The 26360-nt window shown below is 35.3% G+C and overlaps 1 long non-coding RNA gene across 1 annotated transcript in view; it reads left to right on the forward strand.

The window, feature by feature from the left end:
• LOC128249796 (uncharacterized) overlaps positions 1 to 26089 on the forward strand; it is a 176303-nt gene extending 150214 nt beyond the window's left edge. The window contains exon 4 of the long non-coding RNA XR_016244862.1: positions 25969 to 26089. This is a non-coding gene — a long non-coding RNA (uncharacterized LOC128249796). The remainder of the gene's footprint in view (positions 1 to 25968) is intronic.
• The last annotated feature ends 271 nt before the right edge of the window (positions 26090 to 26360 follow it).

Below are 26360 nucleotides of genomic sequence, written 5' to 3' on the forward strand. Positions count from 1 at the left end.
TATATATATATATATAGCAGACAGGTGTTCACCACTGACGATGGGCACAAATATCCCAAAACCGTATGGTGTGGTGATCCCATCATCTGTTAGATGGTAGGGTTTCACACCCTGTTTGCAAGATATATCAGGTGCATTGATAACCAGCTGGAGGAGGCTCCTCTTGGGGTTAATTTATCTATCTATCTATCTATATATATATATATATATATATATATATATATATATATATATATATATATATATATATATATATATATATATATATATACATGTATGTATGTTGTGTGTATCTATGTGTATATGTGTGTTACTGTCTCCTTGCCTTGGCATCACAAGATAGTTGTAAATGAGTGTCTCTGTCATGCAAGCAGTGTCCTTCATTTCCAATCTTTTGTGAAAACACATCTGATCATGGGGAAATATCTTACTTGGAAACATTCATAGAGAATTTGCCTCTACAAATTTCATCCAACCCATGCAAGCATGGGGAAGCAGATATTAAAATGATTATGATGATGACAATATATATATATATATATATATATATATATATAAATTTACCTTGTAGTCAACACTCAAAGAAATCATCATAAAATATTGCTGGAATATTTCCACCTCAGATATTTCTGTTACAGTCTTTTATGTCAGCACCATTACCCAAAGTGACTCCTACCCCAACTCTACACCTAGGTCAGTGTTCCACAACACCCCCATGTACATACACCCCTTCTTCTATTTCAGCTATTCACCATTATTTCTATTCAGGTCTTTATGAATATGTTTAATTAAATATTTCCATTGAGTTTTTCATGGAATCTACTCAATTTCTTTTGATTATGTCTTTTAACAAGAACAACAAAATGGAAACAAGATGAAGCATAGAAAGAAAAAAAATCACCATTCACCAACCATTTGTGTAAAACTGCATTTTTTTTCTTCTGTTCTTTTTTTTTTTGTCTTTTAAGGAAATATTAATTTTCAATGGGCATTATTGAATTTGGTGCTAGACATGTTGCATGTTTGGCTGCCATGTTGAAGCTCTACAGATAAAGTATGTTGATATGTTGGTTGTGATCACATGATCAGTTACTCTGAAAATGAAGCCAGAAACAGTCATCACTTTTTTTTTTTTATATATATTTTATTGTTGTAGGGAAATATAAATTGTGACAAAACAAGAAAGAAGGAAAGGATAAAAAAAACTGGTCTGAGAGTGAGAGAAGGAACCATGATTTATTTCCTTACTATCACTTGTTGAAAACACTTAGGGGTAAAGTTGTTGTTTAACTCCAAGTCAGACCTTATCGTGCAAAAGTCTGCTACCTTTGACTATCTAGCCGTTTGAGACATAGTTTATCGTGGACCACCACAGCTAGTATATTCATCTTTTCTTTTAAAGACAGTAATATAATCTAACAGATTTTGGTGCTATTTCCAACATGCCGAGCAACCACATAGAGGCTGCCTCATTGTATCTGGACAGGACTTAGCATGAGTCTTAATATGGTTACTCAACCTGTTAGAAATAGGACCCAAATTTCCCTCAAATCTCATTCGTTGTGGGCTTACTAAAAAAAAATCATTATTGCTGTTGTCGTTATTATTATTAAGGCAGCAAGCTGGTGGAATCATTAACATGCTGAACAAAATACTTAGTGCTATTTCATCCATCTTTATGTTCTGAGTTCAAGTACCACCGAGATTGACTTTGCCTTTCATCTTTTTGGGATTGATAAAATAAGTACCAGTTATGCATTGGGGTTGATGTGATCGACTTAATCCCTTCCCCCTAATTTGAGGCCTTGTACTTCCAGTAGAAAGAATTATTATTATTATTATTATTATTATTATTATTATTATTATTATTAAGAGCATTGCTCATCAATGTTGTTATCATAGTTATTATCATCATCATTGTTTTGACACCCATTTTTCCATACTTGCACTGGTCAGACAAAATTCATTGAGAAAGATTTTCTATAACCGGATACCTTTCCTGTTGCCAACTTTCATCTGTTTTCAAGCAAGATAATATCCCCCACACACAAACACACAGAATGGGCTTCTTTCAGTTTCCATCTACACTAGGCATTGTTCAACCTGGAGCTATAGTAGAAGAAGCAACTGAACCAAAGATCATGTGATTTGGAGACAAACTTCTTAATCACAAAGCCATGCCAATTGTACTAATTACAAAGGGACTGATGGAGACATTCCTTAACAGCCATAATATTGCTACTTCAGCTTGTTCAATGTAATTCCTTAGCTAAGTCAGTGTAATTCCTTAGCTTTTCAGCTCACTTCTATACACCATTATAATCATGTGATATTGTTATGTCAATAATTAAGTACACTATCGTCACTTTTGTCATAGGAAATCTTGTCAAGTTTATTGTGTGTTGTTTAATGTTCTCTCTCTTTCTCTCTGTGCTAAAGTTTCATAATTACAATTCAGTGTCATTTTCTAAGACAGGTAATTCTTATTTTAATTATTTTTATTTCATGCTTTCATTGCACTATTGAGTGCAGCTCTGTGGGCCTCACATCTATGCTGCATTTTGTTTTGGTTTTGGACTTAGTACTCTACATAAAGAATATGCATATGTATAAGTTTTGTGGAGTGAGGTTTAGTTATGTATTTACCTACTTGTTTTTTAAATAATTCCCAAATAACCTTTTATCAAAGAGATTGTTTCTTTTTCTATCCACACATTCTGGTTATCTCTGTTTCCAGATCTTTACATTTCAGTAATTTCTTCGTGAGATATATTATCATCTGTTGGAAATAGACATCTTCCTCTTCTTGCTTTTTATGACCATCATCGTTATCATCATCGTCATTATTACTGCATTCACTCTGATCACTATGGAATTTTATGTCTCTGTTAGTTTGGCCATTTTTTGGTCATTTTTGCCCTTATTGGGAACCATGTGCATTAAATGTTGTTGGCAGCCTTGACATGAAATTGGCCTGCAATGTAGGGGTGTGGTTCTTTTCCTTTTATTGTAACCCCACTGCAAAGTTATATCATTGTTAAACCTTTGTTGTTTTAATAAATCCATAATTTCATTCAATAAAGGAACATGGATTCTAATAATGACTTCTTAATGTTCTCATTGGAATGGGATGCAAGTATAGAAAGAGGCAGGAGAAGGAGAGAGATAATGATGCCACTGTAGTTTCATAGGGCAACGACATCATGGTAACAGCTACCATTGCTACTCCCACAACAACCAAAATGATTAATGTTACAACTGCTTCATTGACATCACACCATCAACATGCAAATGAAAAAATTTACTCAGACCTTTGTAGCAATAACAATATCAACAGAGATCACAAAATAAAAATCATCATTCACTCATGCAACCATACACTGAATGTCCTATTTGCTTGAAACCAAGAAAAATGAAAAAAGCAGTTAAACATTATATGTCTTGGCATGATGATACTTCTAACTGAAGAAATGAGCAGCACCAAGAAAGAAAGGACATTACTTTCTTGATGCATTGATTGTAGAGACTGGAAGTTGCATTATCTGACAATGGAACAAATCAAAAAGAGCCTGGAAATGGTATGGTCTGTCATGCAGTGTGTAACAAGAGGAAAATAGCATAAGACAAAAGACATTTGTGGACATCTGCATCAGCAAGCAGCTAGTCAAAACATTGATCACAACCACATGCATATCCCAAGAATTTTGATGAGCCCATTTATACAGAATAATAAGCGACCAAAATCAGTCACCAATGACCTATAGGGACCAGGCAATAGTAGTGGCGATGGTAGTGGAACACAAAAAAGTTAAAGAACTTAAGCCCCTTCACTCACCCACAACCACTTACGGCAGAACCAAACAGAAATGTCACTAGAGTTCTGATGGCCACATGTGCTGATCTTTCTGGCTTCACTGAATATTTCTGTTTTAAAGGGTGTGTTTAGATGGGGTTGGTGGCTAAGGGTGGGAAATACAAATGTTACATTTGTGAAAAAGCAATAGATTCATTGTCACTTCTCCTTTACCCCATGAAGGAAAAGACGAGAACTGAGTATGTCACTCTATCACAGCTACCAACGTCCCAAATATTGCTCTTGTTGCTGTTGTAGCATCAGCAGCTGCTACAGCAAAAAGCATAACCTCAATTTCTGTAACTGACATACCCAAAGAATTGTTGGTGAAATGTTCCTTGCAAACATAAAACCAGGAAGAAATGCCAGCAGGTATGGACATAACTTCAATACTACCTGCTGCCTCATATTCAGAAGCTGCCAAAGATGATGTGAAAGCATCCAAAATAAGCAGCAGAGAGTGGAAGGGAATGACAATGAAGAAGATGGGTGGCACAAGAAAACTTGCCATTTGACCACCAAAAGCTCAGTTTTTGGCAATGCCAAGACTGTCAAATGCAAAAATTGCTAAATATACAACCCAGCCAACAGGCCAGCAACAATCACAATGACTAGAATACCAACAACAGTAAGAGCTACAACAACAACTGCAACAGCTACAGCAACAATAACAACAACAGTAGCAGCAAAAGGATCTACAGAAATAATAACCATCACCATTGCCATTACCATCATCTATATCATCAGTCTGGCTAGATTAAACAGACTTATAACACACAAGTAGTCAGTCAAAACAACTAGATATAGTTGGCAAAAAAAAAAAAACTCACCTTGGATGTATCATACTTCTACCTAATGAAACATCATACCATGTACTCTGACCTGCAATGGTTTATTATATAGAGTACAGTGTGATAGCCTTGGCAGATAGTATTTTCTCTCCTGTCTTTTCTGTATTCTTATAGACTCTGACGTGATTTTAGCAACAAAAGCAGGTAGTATTGACTAATACTTATGTTGTGGGGTGTGAGAGCAATAGCATATTAACTAGGGAACCAAAATTTTTTTTTAAATGGTTTAATCAATTAATATTTACAATTACAGAGGCATCAAGCTGTTAGATCAGGTTATGAAAGTTACAGAGAGGGTCATAGCCCAACTAATTAGGGAGCGAATCAATTTATGCAGTTTGGGTTCGTGCCAGGTAAAAGCACTACTGATGCCTTATTTCTAGTGAGACAGCTGCAGGAGAAATACCTAGCTAAGGATAAACCTCTGTACCTGGCTTTCGTTGACATGGAGAAAGCCTTTGACAGGGTCCCCCAATCCCTTATCTGGTGGTCAATGAGGAAACTTGGGATAGAAGAATGGTTAGTGAGAGCTGTGCGAGCCATGTACAGAGATGCTGCCAGTAAGGTGAGGGTTGGAAATGAGTACAGCAATGAATTCCGGGTAGAGGTAGGGGTCCACCAAGGTTCCGTCCTCAGCCCCCTCTTATTTATCATAGTCCTCCAGGCAATCACAGAGGAGTTCAAGACAGGTTGCCCCTGGGAGCTCCTCTATGCTGATGACCTTGCCCTAATTGCGGAGTCACTATCAGAACTAGAGAAGTTTCAGGTGTCGAAGGAAGGTCTAGAATTGAAGGGCCTTAGAGTCAACCCAGCTAAAACCAAAATCCTAATAAGTAGGAAGGTAGATAAAACACAAACCCCTTCAGGTAGATGGCCCTGCTCAGTATGTAGAAAAGGAGTAGGTAGTAACTCTATAAGATGTACCCGGTGCAAGCTATGGACACATAAGAGGTGCAGCAACATCAAAGGCAGGTTAACTAGCAAGTTAGTTTTTGTTTGTGGCAGATGTTCAGGTGCAATAAAGACTGTAAACAAATAGGAAACAACTTCTATCTCATTCCAGGGTGAAAAACTAGAGGTAGTCGATAGCTTCCGCTATCTGGGCGACCAAGTTAGTAGTGGGGGGGGGGGCGCTGAAAGTGTAGCTGCTAGAATAAGAATAGCCTGGGCAAAGTTTAGAGAGCTCTTACCCCTGCTGGCGACAAAGGGACTCTCACTCAGAGTAAAAGGCAGACTGTATGACGCATGCGTACGAACAGCCATGCTACATGGCAGTGAAACATGGGCTGTAACTGCTGAGGACATACGTAAGCTCGCAAGGAATGAAGCCAGTATGCTCCGTTGGATGTGTAATGTCAATGTGAATACCCGTCAGAGTGTAAGTATCTTGAGAGAAAAGCTGAACATTAGAAGCATCAGTTGTGGTGTGCAAGAGAGACGATTGCGCTGGTATGGACATGTGGTGAGAATGGATGAGGATAGCTGCGTGAAAAAGTGCCACACCCTAACAGTTGAGGGAACCCGTGGAAGAGGTAGGCCCAGGAAGACCTGGGCTGAGGTGGTGAGGCAAGACCTTCGTACATTGGGCCTCACCGAGGCGATGACTACTGACCGAGACCTTTGGAAATGTGCTGTGCATGAGAAGACCCGGCAAGCCAAGTAAGATCGTTGCCAGTGCCCCTGGACTGGCTCTTGTGCGGGTGGCACATGAGATGCACCATTTTGAGCGTGGCCGTTGCCAGTACCGCCTGACTGGCTCCCGTAGGATTTTCGAGTGAGATCGTTGCCAGTGCCCCTGGACTGGCTTGTGCGGGTGGCACATAAAAGACACCATTTCGAGCATGGCCGTTTTCGTGCGGGTGACACGTAAAAGCACCCACTACACTCTCTGAGTGGTTGGCGTTAGGAAGGGCATCCAGCTGTAGAAACTCTGCCAAATTAGATTGGAGCCTGGTGTTGCCATCCGGTTTCACCAGTCCTCAGTCAAATCGTCCAACCCATGCTAGCATGGAAAGCGGACGTTAAACGATGATGATGATGATGATGATGATGATGAACTCTAATGGAAAGAAAAAATAATCATAAGTGTTAATGATAATTCTCCTCAAAGGCAAAGGAGATGTTTTCCCAAATTAATATTCTAAATTGTTTTATCAGTGAACTTTTTTTACACTGAAAACTTACACATTCTTTCAGTCAATTCAGTTTCACATAAATACAAATTAGATTACATTTTGCTGAAGAGGTCTAATAAGGCTGAGACATGTTTACAGATGTTTTATATGTACCTATTCAATTTTTCAACAATTTGAATTTTGGACTTGTCTCCCTTGCCTTTCATGACAAGAACAATTATTAAACCTTTAGCATTCAGATTACTGTCAAATGTATTGCGTATTAGTTCACATTGTTTTAAATTATTCCTTACATTATTGCACAGCTTTGAGATATAGTTTGATATAGTTGTTTACCTTTAGAATGATATTGTTGGGTAGATGTGAGAAGCCAGATTTGGCCAGTTTGAATGTAAAACAGGTAGAATATTTGGGAATATTTGGGCCAGTTATGAACTAAAGGGTTAATGCTAATGAACTTTTCTCTTTTCATTGTGAGTATAATTTTAATTAATTAAACTTTTTTTTTTTTTTTGCTCACTAAATTAAGTGTGTCAGCTTCCTCTTAACAAAGTATGTTAGCTTCCTCTAGATTAAGTATGTCAGCTTCCTCTTCTACATGCTGAATGCATTTCTGGGAAAATTTAATGATTGGAACATGACAGTTGATACTCTGTACTCGATTAGTGTTTAAAACTAATAAAACTGCTGATGTTTGTTTGTTTTTCGGCTCCCTGATCTATGATTAAAAGCATTGCAGCCATGACAGTCCCATCTTTTTTATGCAAAGTGTTCCCTGCTTTGCATTAACCAATATGTCATTTTTTTTTTAATCATTTTTTTGTGGGTGGAGGGTTGTATGTTTTTTTCCCTGTCAGATTTTGATCTGAGATAGATTTAGATGTTATTTTTAATAGTTCATGAGACCATAAAAAGGTTCTTCAATAGCTTGGGACTAATGAAGTTGTTGTTTAGCCCCAGTTAAGCTCTGCTTGAATAACTTTATGATCAAAGATATTTCAGCCCTGTTGTTTTTTTTTTTTGTTTTTTTTTTTTCTTTTACTGAGTGTGAGGGATAATGGTTTTAAAATGGTGTTCTGTGGTAAACATGTCTGAATGTCTGTGAGTGATTGAACATGCAGTAACAGGAGACTGTGTGGGTGGGTTGGAACTTATTGCAGTAAAGAACTGTTTTCTTCATATGTACCGATGGTTTTTCATTTTGAGTATTTGAGTTTTGTTGAGTTGACAGTGGGCTGTGATTATGTGAAGTGTATTTTTTGTGCATCATCCTAGGTATAACTTTAAACCGCATACAGTAGAGGTGTAGTGGAGCCCTGGCTCAGGAGTTACAGGGTTTTATGGTATGTGGGGCCACCTCTTAGCCACTGTTGTTCCCACATTTACTCTGATACAAAATAATAGCACCTGTTAAGGTCTTAGCTATGGGTTAATTAGCATGTTATAGAAGAAATTCCAAGCAAAATCCATCACTGCCTTGTGAGACAAAAATGTGACAGAATTCAAGCTCGATAGCAAATCAAGGAGTGGGAGCCCCCAGGCATTCCAATATCCTCTTTGACACCCTTCCAGAAACTCTAGGGTGAGTGGAGCTCTCCAGCCCTGTAAGGCAATTCATCTGGGAGATGACCACTCCAATGTAAAACCTAAAGCTTGCTAGTCACCTCAGCTGTCTTAGACTACTCAGCCTGTGTGGTCAGATCTTCAAGTCTATAGAGTGTGATGAGATTGCGTGGATTGGTGACACTCATTTTGAAACTACTATATGCAGGTAAGAAGAAAAGCCCTGTAGCAATAGAGAAAAGACAAAAATACTGGAACTGGATGGTACTGGCAGTTTCTGCCTTGACTCCACATCTCGGCTCTTCTTCATAATCTTTGAATTTTACTATGGTTTGTTGTGGAGAGATTAGATGACCCAGGCTAGACTAACATTTATCTATGATAGATATAATGTACTGTTTCTCCCCCCCCCTCTCTCTCTCTCTCTCTCTCTCTCTCTCCTGATCAAACATTGTATCTGTGAATATTCTTGGAGCATTTTATTTACTGTGTTTTTTGTGTAATATGAATATTACGGAGATGTGTGTGCGTGTGTGCTAAGTACATTTGTGTTATTCTGTGTGATGGTTGTTTGTATTGGATAATTTTTGGTGTTACTTATGTAGAACGGAGACGGTGGGTTTGGTAGGTGCTACTTTTTAGTCTGTTTGGTGCCAGGTTTCTATATGGTTGCTATAGAGTTTAAATTGTGCAGCTGTGTCTTGGGAAATGCTGTTATTATTAGTACCATTATTATTATAATTAACTTTGTCACTATCACCATCATTATCATCATCATCATCATTATCATCCCACAACCATTACCACCTGCTGTTACCATCACTATCACCACAACCCTCACAACCACCACCTGTAACATCATTGTTATCCTTATGAAAAGAAGAAATGAAAAAGAAGTAAATAAACAGAGAAAAATAACTTTTTTTAATGAAGTTTCTCAATGTTTTTCAGAATTGATACTCTACAATTTCTTACACAGAACCTATCAATTCATTGGTCATCTTTGAAACAGTTTTGCTGTGCTGGTGGTTGCAGCCATGGTTGTGCTAGTATTGGTGTAGTAGTAATTGTAAGAGCTGTGTTGTAGTGATTGTATTGGTGGTTTTACTGATTATTATTATTATTCTGCTACCAGAAGGCAATGAACTTGCTGAGTCATTACTGCACCCGACAAAATGCTGAGTGGCTTTTCTTATGGCTCTTTACATTCTCAGTTCAAATGCTGCCAAACTTGACCTTGCCTTTTACCCTTTCAGGGCCAGTAAACTAAGTACAAGTTGAGCACTGGGTCAATGTAATCGACTTCTCCCTCCTCTCAAAATTGCTGACCTTTTACCAAAATTAGAAAGAATTATTACTATGGTAGCTGTTATTGTTGTTCGGTGGTTGTACTTGCATTGGTGGATCTAATTGGGATTTTAGATGCGGTGTTATTTTTGATGTCCTGTTGATGCAATATTTATGTCAGTTGTGGTGTCCTATTAACATGTGATGTGATAATTGTGACTATGTCTGCGTGTATCTAAATAAACACATACAAACACAACACACTAGCTACCTAAACACACAGAAACACCATGTATCTATGCATCAATCTACTCATATCCATCATCTACTTCTACACACACATATATACCATCTATCTCTGCATAAATATACAGCAGCTACCTACAAATATACATATATACATTTGACTATGTGAACAGGACACTAGTTTTCTTTTGATGTCCATTAATACCAATTTGTTCACACATCTAGCAAAGTGTTGCACCTACTTTAATCATGAACAATACGCAAAATCCTTAAAAATAGTAACTTCTGACCTCTCATAGTGACCTCGACATATACAACGCTGTCATAATAATGATAATAATCCTTTCTGCTAAATGCACAAGGCCTGAAATTTGGTGGGAGGGGACTAGTCAATTACATAGACTCCAATACTCAACTTATTTAAGTGATCCTGAAAGGTTGAAAGGCAAAGTCAACCTTGGTGGAATTTGAACTCAGAAGAAATAGCCCTAAGCATTTTGTCTGGCACTGTAAAAATTCTGCTGGCTTGCTAATAATGATAATGATAATAATAATCCTTTCTACTATTGGCATAAGCCCTGAAATTTGGAGGAGGGGGATAGTCGGTTACATTGACTCCAGTACTTGACTGGTACTTATTTTACTGACCCCAAAAGGATGAAAGGCAAAGTCAACCTCAGTAGAATTTGAACTCAGAGCGTAGCGAAAGAAAACATGTTGCTAAGCATTTTGCCTGGCATGCTAACGGTTCTGCCAGTTCACTGCTAATGATAATTATAATAATGTGGTGAGGGGGGGGGGCTAGTAGAAGATACTTGTCTAGGGTGCTATGTTGTGAGACTGAACCCCTGAACCTGGGCCCACATGGTTGGGAGGCAAACCTCTTACCACACAGCCACACCTGTGCCTTCACAGCCACACCTGTATCATCACAGCCATGCCAATATGTGTATGAAGAAATTAAAATAAAAAAATATGAAAGAATAAGAGTGGAAAGGGAGAAACCTTAGGAAACTTTGCAACAAATCCAATAACAATGCTGGAATGCGATGAGAGAGTTGCATGTGAGAGAGAGAGAGAGAGGGGGGGGGACTATGTTTCATGGTTCTTTGTGGGCTGGTGAGGAGGAATTTGTAAATATAAGACATGTTTAAATGAAGCCTTATAGGAGAATGGGGGCGGCAATTGTGGCAACAATGGTGTTTAGTTATGATGATGATTGTTGTGATGTTGATGTTCTACACATTTCTGTTATTGTTATTCATGCATTGCTAATTCCTTTGCATATAAATTAAAGATCCATAATAGTACTGGCAAGCAATAATATGTAAATACACGTGTGTGTGTTTGTGTATGAATGCATGCATGTTTATGTACTTGTATGTGCGTGTGTATTTATGTTTGTATATATATTTATTCATATATGTGTCTGTGTGCCTATATGTATATATATATATATATGTTTGAGTATATGTATGCTTATGTTTGTGTGTGTGTGTGTGTGTGTGTGTGTGTGTCATTATTTTCTGTTCCACCCATTTCCTAAATGTTAATTATATACATTCCACCTGTACACATTCTCTGTGATTGTTTTCAGATGTTTCATTAATGGAAAAATAACCTTGTTTCATGTTGTTTCTTCCCCTTTTACTTTTGTCTTTTCACCCACTGACATTGACTGTTTTGATTAATTAAAACATCTTGGATGTTTTCTGCCAAAGTAATTCTCTTCAAAACTATACTGGAAGGTTTCATGTTCAAACAGTTTTCTTCAAATTTCATTAGTTTTCCATGGATGTTGTCAGAAATTTCAGCTTTGTTTGTAACCTCTAGGATATACCATCCATTACAAAGGAGTCTCTATGTAGTTGCTCAGTCTTTTAGAAATCACAGCTAAATCTCCCTCAATTTACACCCTATTGTCTTGAAATGAAATATGGTTGGGAAAAAGACATTGGATAATATATTTCTTGACACCCCTAAAAATACAGCTTTTTTCCCATTTGCTGAGTCTGGAGGAGGAGGAGGCAGTGCCCATGGCCTCTGTAGGCTTGCTGAAACCAGTGAGTTTGATTCTCATAATGTTTCATTTAAACTGGTTCCAGGTCAGCAAATGCAGGAAAGACATCAGTATGGAAAAGATTGTGGAGAATTGATATTCTAGGAAGAAAGTAATTATTGCAGGACTAGGGGATAAGGGGCAGGGATGCGATGAGGGTGACAAGAGGTGGGGAGATGAGTGGGCTAGAGGTATATGAGTTGAAAGAGTTTTAAAGTAAGCCAGCTCCAAAGAACGAAGGTCATTAGAGTAGCAATAGGAAAGACAGAGAAGGGACAGTATGCTTATGGGGCTGGAACATTTTGATTAATGACTTAATACTTATTGGCTCTTCTGAATGTGGTCTCTATCGACAGGCTGCAATGTCATTGTTCATAGGTCTGATTTGAGAATAAATAATGATAATAATAATAACAACTGGAACTTTCTTTAAAGATTTGCAAAGGAAATGGACTATGTTCTACTGAAGATTTTTTTTTTTTTTGTACAGACATGACTGTGTGGTTAAGAAGCTGACTTTGCAACCAGATGATTTTGAGTTCAGTCCCATTGTCTTTTACAAAGGTCCTGGGATGACCAATATCTTGTGAGTGATTTTATTAGACAGAAACTGAAAGGAGCCCATCGTGTGTGTATGTGTATGTGTGTGTGTGTGTGTGTGTGTGTGTGTGTGTGTGTGTGTGCGCACATGTGTGCATGCACATGTCTGTGTCCTCCACCATCACTTGACAACCAGTGTTGGTTTGTATATGTTCCCATAACTTAGCAGTTCATTTAAACAGAATGGTAGAATGAGTACCAGCTTAAAAATAAGTAGTGGGGTCCCTTTGTTCAACATAGCTGCAGTTTAATGACTAAAACAAATAAACTGTAAAAGGTAAAAGATTTATACAATCAACAGTGTCTTCTGAGAGATTCCAACATGTTAGTTTTTAAAAATTATTTGCGCACTTCGATACAGAGTTGAGACTTCACAATACAGTATAAATTCCAAATACTCTGAACTTTGTTAAACTCTGTGTGAGTTACTCTATGTGATCACTCGATCTGATAGAAAAAGCAGCCAATTCCCTATTGGATAACATCCTGCTGTCTTTGAAAAAGAAGGACACATTGGATCATATTGTCAACTAAGCCAAACCCAAAAGAGTTGGAATGGTCACAGCTGGAATGCCTTTGATCAGAAGTCTACTTCATGAGACCTGACGTAGGCTTCATTGAGGCCTAAAAATATTTTGTTTGATTATTGATTTTATAAGTTAAACAAGAGCTTAATTAAAATGTTAGGAAGGTTATTCTAATAATAATAATATTAATATTATTAATAATAATAATAATAATAATAATAATAACTCTTTCTATTATAGGCACAAGGCCTGAAGGCTTTGGTGGTTTGGGACTAGTTAATTACATTGACTGTAGTGCTTCACTGGTACTTAATTTATTAATTCCGAAAAATAAAAGGCAAAGTCTACCTCAAAAGAATTTGAACTCAGAAGAAATGTTGCTAAGTATTTGTCTGATGTGCTAACAATTCTGCCAGCTTGCCACCAAATAATGATAGTAATGATAATGGTTTCAAATTTTGCCACAAGGGCAGCCATTTTGGGGGAGAGGATAAGTCAATTACATTGACCCCAGTGTTTAACTGGTACTTAATTTATTGACCCTGAAATGTTGAAAGACAAAGCTGACCTCGGCTGAATTTGAACTCAGAACATAGCTGCAGACGAAATACCACTAAGCATTTTACCTGGCATGCTAACAATTCTGCCAGCTCACTACCTAATAATAATTATGGTTTCAAATTTTGGCATAAGGCCAGGAATTTTGGGGGAGAGTGCTAGTCAATTACATCGACCCCATTGTTTAACTGGTACTTAATTTATTGACCCTGAAATGTTGAAAGACAAAGCTGACCTCGGCTGAATTTGAACTCAGAACATAGCTGCAGACGAAATACCACTAAGCATTTTACCTGGCATGCTAACAATTCTGCCAGCTCACTACCTAATAATAATTATGGTTTCAAATTTTGGCATAAGGCCAGGAATTTTGGGGGAGAGTGCTAGTCAATTACATCGACCCCATTGTTTAACTGGTACTTAATTTATTGACCCTGAAATGTTGAAAGACAAAGCTGACCTCGGCTGAATTTGAACTCAGAACATAGCTGCAGACGAAATACCACTAAGCATTTTACCTGGCATGCTAACAATTCTGCCAGCTCACTACCTAATAATAATTATGGTTTCAAATTTTGGCATAAGGCCAGGAATTTTGGGGGAGAGTGCTAGTCAATTACATCGACCCCATTGTTTAACTGGTACTTAATTTATTGTCCCCTGAAAGGATTAAAGGCAAAGTCAACCTCTTTGGAATTTGAACCCAGAATAATAATGACCTCACAGCTACTGTGTTGATCGAATGGAAAAAGCACTGGATTACCAATTCACAGTTTATGTGTTCAACCTTATTACAAGCATTACACTGTACTGAGTATTTGGTGCAACATTATGTTAGAGCATCTTACTGCAATGGCTACTTGGTCTTCTAAAACATATATTAGATCTCTTGGAATACATGCTAAGTCATCTGAAACTGGTAGTAGATGATCAGACAATTTTACCAACAAGACATGGATTTATCTCAGGGATTAAAAAAAACCTTGTCTTTACATCACTCTACATCTGAAATGGTTATTGGTATAGTTCTTAAAGTCCTTAATATAGATGGCTAAAACTGGGTTTGTAAAACTAATTTTGAGGTTACTGTATATGGAAATACCAGTTCTGAGCAATTGACATACTGACAGCTGTAATTGGATAGGGCTTTTTTCATAAAAAGCTATTAAATTCAGATTTAACAACATTTTATAGCAACTGAGATCATGTAATATAAATTTGTAATTATGTGTGTATCTGCATGCAGAGTATATATCTAATAATGTGAAAACATATATATGTATCTGATGGCGTGTGTGTGTGTGGGTATTCATGTTCATTTAAAGTTGGTTATTTATTCTGTTAGTATTTTGGTTCTTGTTAGGTGCTTTTTCAGGTGACAAAAAGATTTATTTTTTATAACCTCAAAAATTCCACAGAGTAATAATGGATTGAATCATTTACCTTTATCAGCTTTCAAATGAAATTATAAACTGTAATTTTATTTATATATATATATATATATTCACCCTCTTGTATATCTAAAACATGTGTGTGTGTGTGTGTGTGTGTGTGTGTGAAGGCACATGATTTTTAAGGTATTCAGCTCACAACTGTAAGCTGATTAGTTCGATACCTGGTGGCGCATTGTTTCCTTGCGTAAGACATTTTATTTCATGTTGCTCCAGTCCACTTTGCTGGCAAAAATGAGTAGTTCCTGTATTTCAAAGGGCCAGCCTTGTCATATTCTGTGTGATACTGAATCTTTCTCAGAACTACATTAAGGGTATGTGTGTCTGTGGAGTGCTCACCCACTTGCATGTTAATTTCACGGGCAGGCTGTCCCATTGATTGGATTGACTGAAATTTTCATTGTCATAACTGATAGAGTGCCAGTTATATTTGTGTGTATATATATATATAATGTATGTGTATATATATGTGTATCATCATCATTATTTAACATCCGCCTTCCATGTTGGAACATATATAAATATGTATATGTGTGTGTATATATATATATATATATATATATATGCGAGTAAAAATAAATACAAAAAAGGTGGATTTTTTTGTATGATTGTGTATAGAGGAATATATTATTTTGCTTAAAAGAGTTCCAACACTGTCTGTTTTTTATGTTTTATTTATATTCCTGCAGAACTAATGTGGGGTATAGAATATGGAATATACAATATATAATATGATATACAATATACAATATAAAATAAAATAAAATAAAAATGGATGGCACCATGAAAGAAAGTATTGAATGTAGATGAAATATTGAGTGTTCAATATAAAGGATATATATATATATATGAATATATGTACATATATATATATATGTGTGTGTGTGTGTGTGTGTGTGTGTGTGTGTGTGTGTGTGCATATATATGTATGTATATATATGTATATATATACATATATATGTAAATCAAAATAAGCAACAAGGATATCCAAAGTTAATGCAGCACGATCATTTCATGCGACTCCATTTATTTAAGCAATGTAAACATTACATCAAATATAAAATGCAGAGCAATCCTCAGCTGCACAAAGATATAGAAATTTACTGAAATTTCATTTCAACAGAAGGACATATTGTTGTAACTACATTTAAACTCTCCAAGTAGAAAGGAAGAATACAAAAAAACCATTTTGACTTAGCCAGACCATACAGGCTAGTAATTAATTCTAAGCAGATTTTTAACTGTCACTGATTTTATTTGTTTTTTTGTTTCTGATTTATGGATCATCTTATCAGACCTAGTGATTCAAAGCTTAAGAGGGCACTATCATTTTCTTTATAGGGAAAGGGAAAGGGGTAAACAATATACATGGATGGTATGGTTATAAAATTTCTTTGGGTTTAGTGACAAACTACTATAGGTGGGGGAGTCTCTACTAGTAGACCAGTTTATAATGGAGCAGGGGAAGTTTTAACATAAGGCACCCAGGTCAAAAGTATATAAAATAAAGTTGCTATATTGTATACAGATACAGTAAATGTTTATTCATAGTTTTCATTAATCAGAATAATGTATCAGTATTGTTTTACATATGCTAAGTTTGAAAAACTTGAGATACAAATATTTGCTTAATTAATATGTGAATAAATAAAAGGTAATTATAAATTGATAATGAAATAAAAAATAAAAAGAAATAGTTTATAGTAATGTAACTAATCAATCAATGCAGTATGCAAAAACCATGAAGTGGTATTAATTTAAAACGCTCTGGTAAAGTACATTTAGACTTATTTACACCAATATAGGGAAGCATAGATAAGATGTAAAATTAAAATTTTTTTATATATATTGGACTAAACATTTTTTTAATTAAACTTATATATCTAATATCATTTAAAGGACACACAAGAGAAAAAATTTATTCATTTAAATTAAGTAAGATACACACTAAACTAACAGCAATAACTGTAAATCCTATATATATATATATATATATATATATATATATATATATATATGCACACATTCATCATCATCATATGTATATATATAATATATATATATAGTATTAACACAACCACATATATACATGTTAGTGTGTGTACATGTACATACGGGCAGATTCTGTGTATGTATTTATATTTATGTGTCCAGATAAAAAATAGCACAGCTCAGAGGAACACTTTCTATAAGATATCCTGTAAATTTCCACTCACAATAATATCTATCAATTCCGTTATCTAAAATCTTGAAGCCCCTTAAGACACTGGCATCTTATTGCATCCATTTCTCATTTACTTAAGAGGCATGTCACAAAATATATTTCTTCTCCAGTCATGTATAATCATTTTGTCTCTCTGTTTATCTGTCTACTTCTCTTTCTCTTTCTCTCTTGATGTATTTATCTATGTATGTGTGTGCATGTGTGTATGCATATGCAGATATGTGTGTATATATGAATATATCTATATGTGCTTGTATCTGTGTATATATGTCTATTTGTATATTGTCTATCTGTTTGCTTCTCTCTCTCCTCCCTGTCTCTCTTTCTCTCTCATTCATTTCCCCCATATGCCGTATATATATATGTGTGTGTATGTGTATATATATGCACACATTCATCATCATCATATATATATATATATATAGTATTAACACAATCTTGAAGCCCATGTGTATGTGTGTGTTTGTGTACATGTGCACGCATATATGTGTGTGTTTGTATTTATTTAAATGTATTCATATATATATATATCCCATTATCATCATCATCATCATCATCTAACATTTGTTTTCCATGCTGACATGGGTTGGGTGGTTTGACAGTTGCTGGCAAGTCAGAAGACTGCATCAAATTCAGTTGTTTGCTTTGGCATGGTTTCTATGGCTAGATGCCTTTTCTAATGCTGACAACTTTACAGAGTGTACTGGGTGCTTTTTATGTGGCACCTGCACCATCAATATCACTAGGTAACTTACAAGACAAGCCACCTGGGGGAGTAGTATCAAAGGAGGTGGCATTGTGCCAGGGCATGAGAGGCTACAGTATGAACAAAGGTACAGAAACAGGTGTCAAGAGAGAAGATGGAGAAAATGTGATGAGGAGGAAAATCGTACACTCAAGCTGTAGGGAGGTTTATATAAGTGACGAGGAACCATGGATTAGATAGTTTGAGTGAGTTGGTGGGTAAGTTTGTGAGATTGTGGAAGGAGAGTAGGAGGGAAGGGGATGTAGTGAGTGGACACAAATAGAGAGAGGAGATATACATAAATATGAATATGTATATAAATGAGTGTATGTGTATGTATATATGTGTGTGTGTATATATATATATATATATATATATATATATATATATATATATATATATGCGTGTGTGTGTATATAAAATCAAAAGAAAATGTAAATTTACAGTTGACATCCTAATTTATTAACATAGTATTATATTATTATTATGATATAATATAATATAAATATAAATATTATAATCTTACAATTGTTTCAATTCAGACCCAATAATAAATTTATAAAAATTCATGTTTATGGGTAAGAGTCTCATCAGGGAAATATTTGACAAAAATTACATATGAGGAGTTTTAGATCCTAGAACAGATTGAATTAAATATGTTTATGTTTTGTGTGAGCATCAATAATTTTTTTTAAATATAATAAAAATAAATAAATAAAAACTAATGTAATGGTCATAAAATATGTTTGTGTACTTTTAAGAATATTAATCTAAATATATTTCTGCACATTGTTTTTTAAAAAACAGAAATAATATGTTAAGAATTTATGGCAAAATAGGAAATATCTCCTTTTATTCTTAATTACTATTAGGAAAAATATATGTTATTCAGACAATTTATTCAGAAAAATTTCTTATTCTCACTAGTATTATAAAACAAAAAACGATCTGCTATTGATCATGGCTAAATAGCAAAAAAAAATATTTAAAATACTTTATCCTCACAAGGTCAATACTAAAAAATGTAAATTACACTGTATTCATTATTTATAATCACTCATACTAAATATGCAATCAAAATTTAAAATTATGTAGTTTTATTATGAAAATAACTTTCAGAAAAAAATAAAACCACAAATACATATTATCATAATAATTATATTATTATAATAGAAATTTATTAAAGTCATTTAAAAAAAATCCCTTAATTAACTATTTATTCAAAAGTTTGTTTATTCTAAATATGCTGATATTAAACAATTTTTTTAAAAAATTTGATTATTTATTATCTATACTAATTTGTACATAAAATAAATAAACAAATAAATATAAATAAATAAATAAATGATCAAAAAGTTACTTAGTTTTTCAGAGGAAAATAACTTACTGTAAATCAATATGTTTATAATTTTTATGCATTCATACTTTCGAAAGAACGGAAGGACAGGAGATACATAATTTCACAATAGAAATTTACTAAGTATGATAGGGTCTACAATAAATATCAGTATATATATAATTATTTAAAATTTATTTTAAGCATATATAATTATATTTAAGAATTAATATAATATACCTTAAAGTTATAATCTTTCTTTATGTACCAATATATTTCTTACCTATACTAATTATTACATAAAATAAATAAACAAATAAATAAATAAAAGATAAAAATTTACTTAGTTTTTCAGAGGAAAATAAATCACTGTAAATTAATATGTTTATAATTTTATGCACTCATACTTTCGAAAAAACAGAAGAACCAGAAATACTTAATACAACAATAGAAATGTTTTTAACAACTATAGGGTCAACTGTAAAGTTATTTGTATATTATCAAATTCAATTTAAATGCTTAGAATTAGTCAAGATAGAATAAAATAATATAATTTCAAACTTATAACTTTTATTCATCTACCAATATAGTTATATACTTAAGATATATATATTCTCGCTCAGAGTAAAAGGTAGACTGTATGACGCATGCTACATGGCAGTGAAACATGGGCCGTGATAGCTGAGAACATGCGTAAGCTTGCAAGGAATGAAACCAGTGTGCTCCGCTGGATGTGTAATGTTAGTGTGCCTACTCGATAGAGTGTAAGTACTTTGAGAGAAAAGTTGGACCTAAGAAGCATTAGATGTGGTTTTCAAGAGAGACAACTGCGCTGGTACGCTCATGTGGTGAGAATGGATGAAATGTATATATGTATATGTATATATGAAATGTATATATATGGATGAAAAAGTGCTACACCCTAGCGGTTGAGGGAACCTATGGAAGAGGTAGACCCAGGAAGATCTGGGATGAGGTGGTGAAGCACGACCTTTGAACATTAGGCCTCACTGAGACAATGACTAGTGACCAAGACCTTTGGAAATATGCTGTGCTTGAGAAGACCCAGCAAGCCAAGTGACACCATAACCCGTGGCCTATGCCAGGGGTGTAACCAGCCCACTTATGCGTACCTTTCCTTCATTGGACACTAAGTTTTGCTTGCGAAGACCTGTTGAGGCAAGTGAAATCGAAATCAAAATCAAATTCAATGACTGGCAGCCGTGCTAGTGGAGTGCTAAGAGCACCATCTGAGTGTGATCGTTGCCAGAGCAGCTGACTGGCTTCTGTGCCGGTGGCACATAAAAAGCACCATTCGAGCGTGATCGTTACCAGCCTTGCCTTACTGGCACTTGTGCCGATGGCACATGAAAAACTATTTGAGCGAGGTTGTTGCCAGTGCCGCTGGACTGGCTCCTGTGCAGGTGGCACATAAAAAAACACCATATGAGCGCGGCTATTGCCAGTACCACCTGAGTGGCCCTCATGCTGGCCAGGCAAGAGTTTGCACCTCACTTTTGTATCTGTTTTGGTACGGCTTTTACAGCTGGATGCCTTTCCTAACACCAACCACCCAGCAGAGTGGACAGAGTGCTTTTTATGTGGCACAAGCCAGATATATATATATATATATATATATATATAAAAGTGTATAGTATTCATACACAGAGTGGCGACCCTTTACAGGACACCTTACATGCTAGAGAGGGCATGTATCATATATATTATATTATATATATATATATATATATAATTTTTATATATTGTAGTGTGTGTGTGTGTATGTACTTTTTATTGTATTTGTGAGACAGCATTTATAAAATAGCCTCCCACCCAGTAGCTTTCTTGTGTGTCAGAAACGTTGGCTTCACTAATCATGCCATAAGCTTCAATCCCTCTATAGAGCTCCCTATCCCTTCCCATTGGAACTCAAATAGGAACTTTCCAGAACCTGTTTGCTTTTTAATGAGATCTTCATGCATTGTGTAGGGGTTGTTGGCTAGTTGTTGTTTCTTGCGTGTGTGTGTGTGTGTGTAATTGCACAAGCATAGTGTGAATGTACGTGTGTGTATGTATGCGCATGTGTGTGTGTGTGTGTGTGTGTGTATATATATATATATACACACACACACACACATACATATATATATATATAGATTTATGTAAGTATATATGTATATATCTGTGTTTGTGTGTATGTGTGTTTGTATATATATATATATATAGATACACACATGTGCATGCATACATATGTGTGTATATATATATATATATATATATGTGTGTGTGTGTGTATATGTAGTTACACACATACTTGCACAAATGCATGTACTCAAATACACACACATTTAGATGTCAATATTTCATTGCGACCACGCACACACACGCACACATGCACACACACACACACACACACACACACACACACACACACATGCACACAGGCACAAGAAAGCATGAGACATTAATAACCCAGGAGACAACTTAATGGTGCCCACAAAATAAATCACTCTATGAATCTTCTGGAAAGATGATTGGGATTAGTTTAGCATAGCCACCACCACCACCACGACCACCACCGATGCCACTGTTGCCATCACCACCACTACTACCTTCATCATCAACACCTTAATGGTAGTGGCGATGGGGATTTGAACCTTCCCTTCCTTCATCTTCTGTCTCTTTATCATCGTCATAGCTGATATTGGTGTTGCACATCTTTACACACTGATGTATGTCTTGCAACCTCTGTTTCTCAATATGTTGATGTGTGTGTTTGTGTTTATATATATATGCATATATGTGTTTATATATATATATATATATATATATATATATATATATATATATATAAAGAGAGAAAAGGATAAAGAGACCAATGGCAAAGTTAGAAATATATTTTAACTTTGCCATTGGTCTCTTTATCCTTTTCTCTCTTTATACATACACACACTAATACACGACTTATGTTATATTCACCACTCATGTGTATACCCATAACATAGTTCTCGGGGAGATTCAGCGGGACACAGAAAGTGATGAGGCTGGCCCTTTGAATTACAGGTTACAACTCACTTTTGCCAGTTAAGTGGACTGGTGCAACATGAAATAAAGTGTCATTCTTGAGGACGTAACACACCACTAGGAATCAAACTCATAACCCTATGATCATGAGCTAAATGCCCTAACCACTAAGCCACATGCATTCACATCGAGCAGTTTAGGGAACTAATATTTAACATTCTACATGTGATTGTGTAATTCCTTCATGAGGAGCTTGTGTAATGGGTCTGTTAGCTTATATTTTATTTCTTTATTGCCCACAGGGAGCTAAACATAGAGGGGACAAACAAGGACAGACAAAGGGATTAAGATGAATACATCAACCCCAGTGTGTAACTGGTACTTATTGAATCGACCCCAAAAGCATGAAAGGCAAAGCTGACCTCAGCGGAATTTGAACTGAGAATGTAATGGCAGACAAAATACTGCTAAGCATTTCGCCTGGCGTGCTAATGTTTCTGCCAGCTCGCCACCTTATATTGTTAGCTTATATTATACAGATCCAGTGACTACATAAAAGCTTTCTGATTTCCAAGGAGTATTTGATAGAGTGCTGTATAAAAGAAGTAACTTTAGGTAAACAGAAGCTGTAATAGTAATTGTAGATGTGATATACATCTTATCCTTAGTAATAATGAAGGAGATAGAATGCTGTTTACAATTTTGATTTTACTTATCAGGTAGGTGATATTTTTAAGTTATAGAAAGCAAATAATACTTTTATTGTAGCCAATGAAGAAATCTCTGAGTGAGTACTTGACCTGCTGCAAATAATAGCCTGATTTCCCTTAAATCACATCCCACCATTTGAAGAGGGACTATTACATACTGAATAATATAGTCCTAGATACACTACATCTGAATAAAAAAAAAGAAAGATAAATGGTCGTGGTTGGAAAGTCTTTGCTCATTTATGAATGACCTGTGTTAAACAACAACAACAACAACACTTTTATTAAATTGAGGCAAAGTGTTGTCGAGTGGAAGGTAAATATAATAGCTTATATCAAGGTAAGAAATCAATATGTGTGTATGTGTATGTGCTGATGTGTGTGTATTAGTGTGTGTGTGTGATTAAGGTAGTGGGAGTACGTTATCCCAAAATCTATGTGTGAGAGGTAGAAATAAAATAACTTCATAACCAATGCTAACAAACGTGTTATGTTATGTCCACCCCACCCACCTCCCCAACACACCGACACACTGCCTACAGGTCCGCACTACCACCACCACCACCACCACCACAGATTACCGTATTGCTAAACCCTCCCTCCAGCAACCACTTTGGTTCAACAATATGTGTGTGTGTGTGCGCACATATATATATATATATATATACATATATATACATATATATATATATATATATATAAAATATCCAAAAAAAATCAATTATACAAACACTGATGTCATTCAATAATATTTGTGTGGTCTGAAGTGCACTTAATCTGATTAGAACTGACCACACAAACAAGCAATGGTGTTGCAGTAAGGCTAGAAGGGAGAAAGTGCGAGGAAAGCAATCAAACAGACTCTGTTTCTCGTTGCATTATATATATGCACTGGTCTTACACAAGCAATCCTGTTAAGGATAGGTTGTAGTTTGTTGTTGTTTTTGCTATCAATTGTCAGAGGAATAGAAGTGAACCTCCTTGTCACTTCTGTTCCTCTTATATCTCATCTCACTTGACCTGTTAGAAATAGTTGACAAATCTCCCTCAAATCACATCTTAATTGTTGTTGGGAGAACAATGAACACTTTGAATAATGGAATCCTGCAAATGACGGGTTAGGCTTGACTGGAATACCTTTGACCATAATTCTGTCTGCTCAATCAAAGCGGACCTGAGGCTAAACAACAACAACAACAACAACAGCAACAACAGCATCTCAATCACTGAGACATGCTGACTATATTTCTTATTCTTTATCATAATAAGAATTTTCCATATAAATATGAAGGGAAATGATATAGCTGATTGGAATGACCCACTTCCCTGTATATCCACACCACATACAAGGTATTTCTTTTATCAACCATGGAAAGATGAAAGACAAAGTTAATTAATCTTAGCAAGAATTTAACTTAGAACATTAAAGAACAGAATTACTTTAATTAATGGACACCATTAAATAATCCAGTACTCAGCCACCTTTTTTATGATTTATTTCTGGCTCTTTACATTTTTGAGTTCAAATACCAATGAGGTTGACTTTGCTTTTCATCCTTTTGGTGTTAATAAAATAAGTACAAGATGTGCACTGGAGTTGATGCATTCGACTTACCCCCTCCCCTCAGAATTACTAGCCTTGTGCTAAAAATTAGAAAGAATTATTTATTTACCATTATTCAGAATAGCACACTGACACAAATTTATTGAGAAAGTAGGATTTAATTTAAGGTTGTGGCCCCTTGTATATCTTATTGATAATGAGTGATAACAGCAAAGTTGGCCACAAAAGATTTAATTTAAAACTAGAATATTCAACATCCTCGTCATCATTATCCTAGTCCACTTTTCCATGCTTGCATGGGTTGGATGGAGTATATTAAGACAGATTCTCTATGGCTGGAAGCCCTTCCTGTCTCCAATTTCGACTGGTTTCCAAACAACATATTATTTCCCCATGGTCAGACATAGTTCTGCAGAATATTGGAAACAAATGACATTCATTTACAACAGTCATGCAATATCAAGAAAAGGAGTTACAAACACTCATACACTTATGCACATATACATTCATCCATATATATATATATATATATATATACACACACATACAGCATGCACTGTAAAATGGTTGGTATTAGGAAGGGCTTCCAGTCGTAGAAAGTAAGCGAAATCAGACTGGAACCTAGTGCACCTCTTCTGCTTGCCAGCTCTGGTCAAATTGTGTCCAACCTATGTCAGCATGGGAAACAGAGGTTAAAAGATGATAATGATGATATACATATACATACATATATTTATACATACATACATAAACACATACACACACACACACACACACACACACACACACACACACACACACACATACAATGGACTTCTTTCTTTTTTTGTCTACTAAATCTATTCACCAGAGTTTGGTTGACCTGGTGCTATACCATGCCATACAGTGGGACTGAGTCCATTGTTTTTCAATAACTGGCTTCTATAAATCATTCAATTATAGTGCACCTGAGCACTGTATAAGCTCATTATTAAATTATGTATTTAGACTGATAGCTCATTATTATGTTACATATTTAGTCAAGTACTTCATCATTTCTGCTAATACTCTTCCATCATCTTCTTTATTCTTTATTATAATAATAATTGTTTTTTAATTTTTTGTTGTTAGCCCCAAGCTTGCTCTACTCCTATAATCAAAAACATTCCAGTAATGACCAGCTTGTCTTTTATTTAGATTGCATATCTACAACTAAATACACTTTATTTTTAGACTTTCCTTACTATTTCTTGCAGGCCAAGCATTCATATTGCCTTGAATCCTTACATGCAGAAGATGAGAAAAGTTAGTTGTGACATTCATGACTTTGGTTTTGGCATAATAAAATTTTGTATACTTAGATCAACCAAGAATTGAAAATGGAACACTGACTTAACTTACTAAGAGTTTATTTCCTACTCTATGGTACATGCAATTCCAATTATAATATTAATTTGTTACTTCAGTACAAAGCCACAAGACCTATAGGAGAGAGAATTGGAAGAGTTTGTGGTATTGATGCCTTTCTCAGCAAAAGTAAAATGATTTTTTAAATAGTTTTAAAACCACGAATTTTGAGGGAAGGGTGTAGTAACTTAAATCATTCACAGTACTTGACTGGTACTTTATTTAATTGACCCTCACAAGG

Source organism: Octopus bimaculoides, chromosome 18 (assembly GCF_046866305.1).
Source record: "Octopus bimaculoides isolate indiv1 chromosome 18, ASM4686630v1, whole genome shotgun sequence".
Taxonomy (NCBI): Eukaryota; Metazoa; Mollusca; class Cephalopoda; order Octopoda; family Octopodidae; genus Octopus; species Octopus bimaculoides.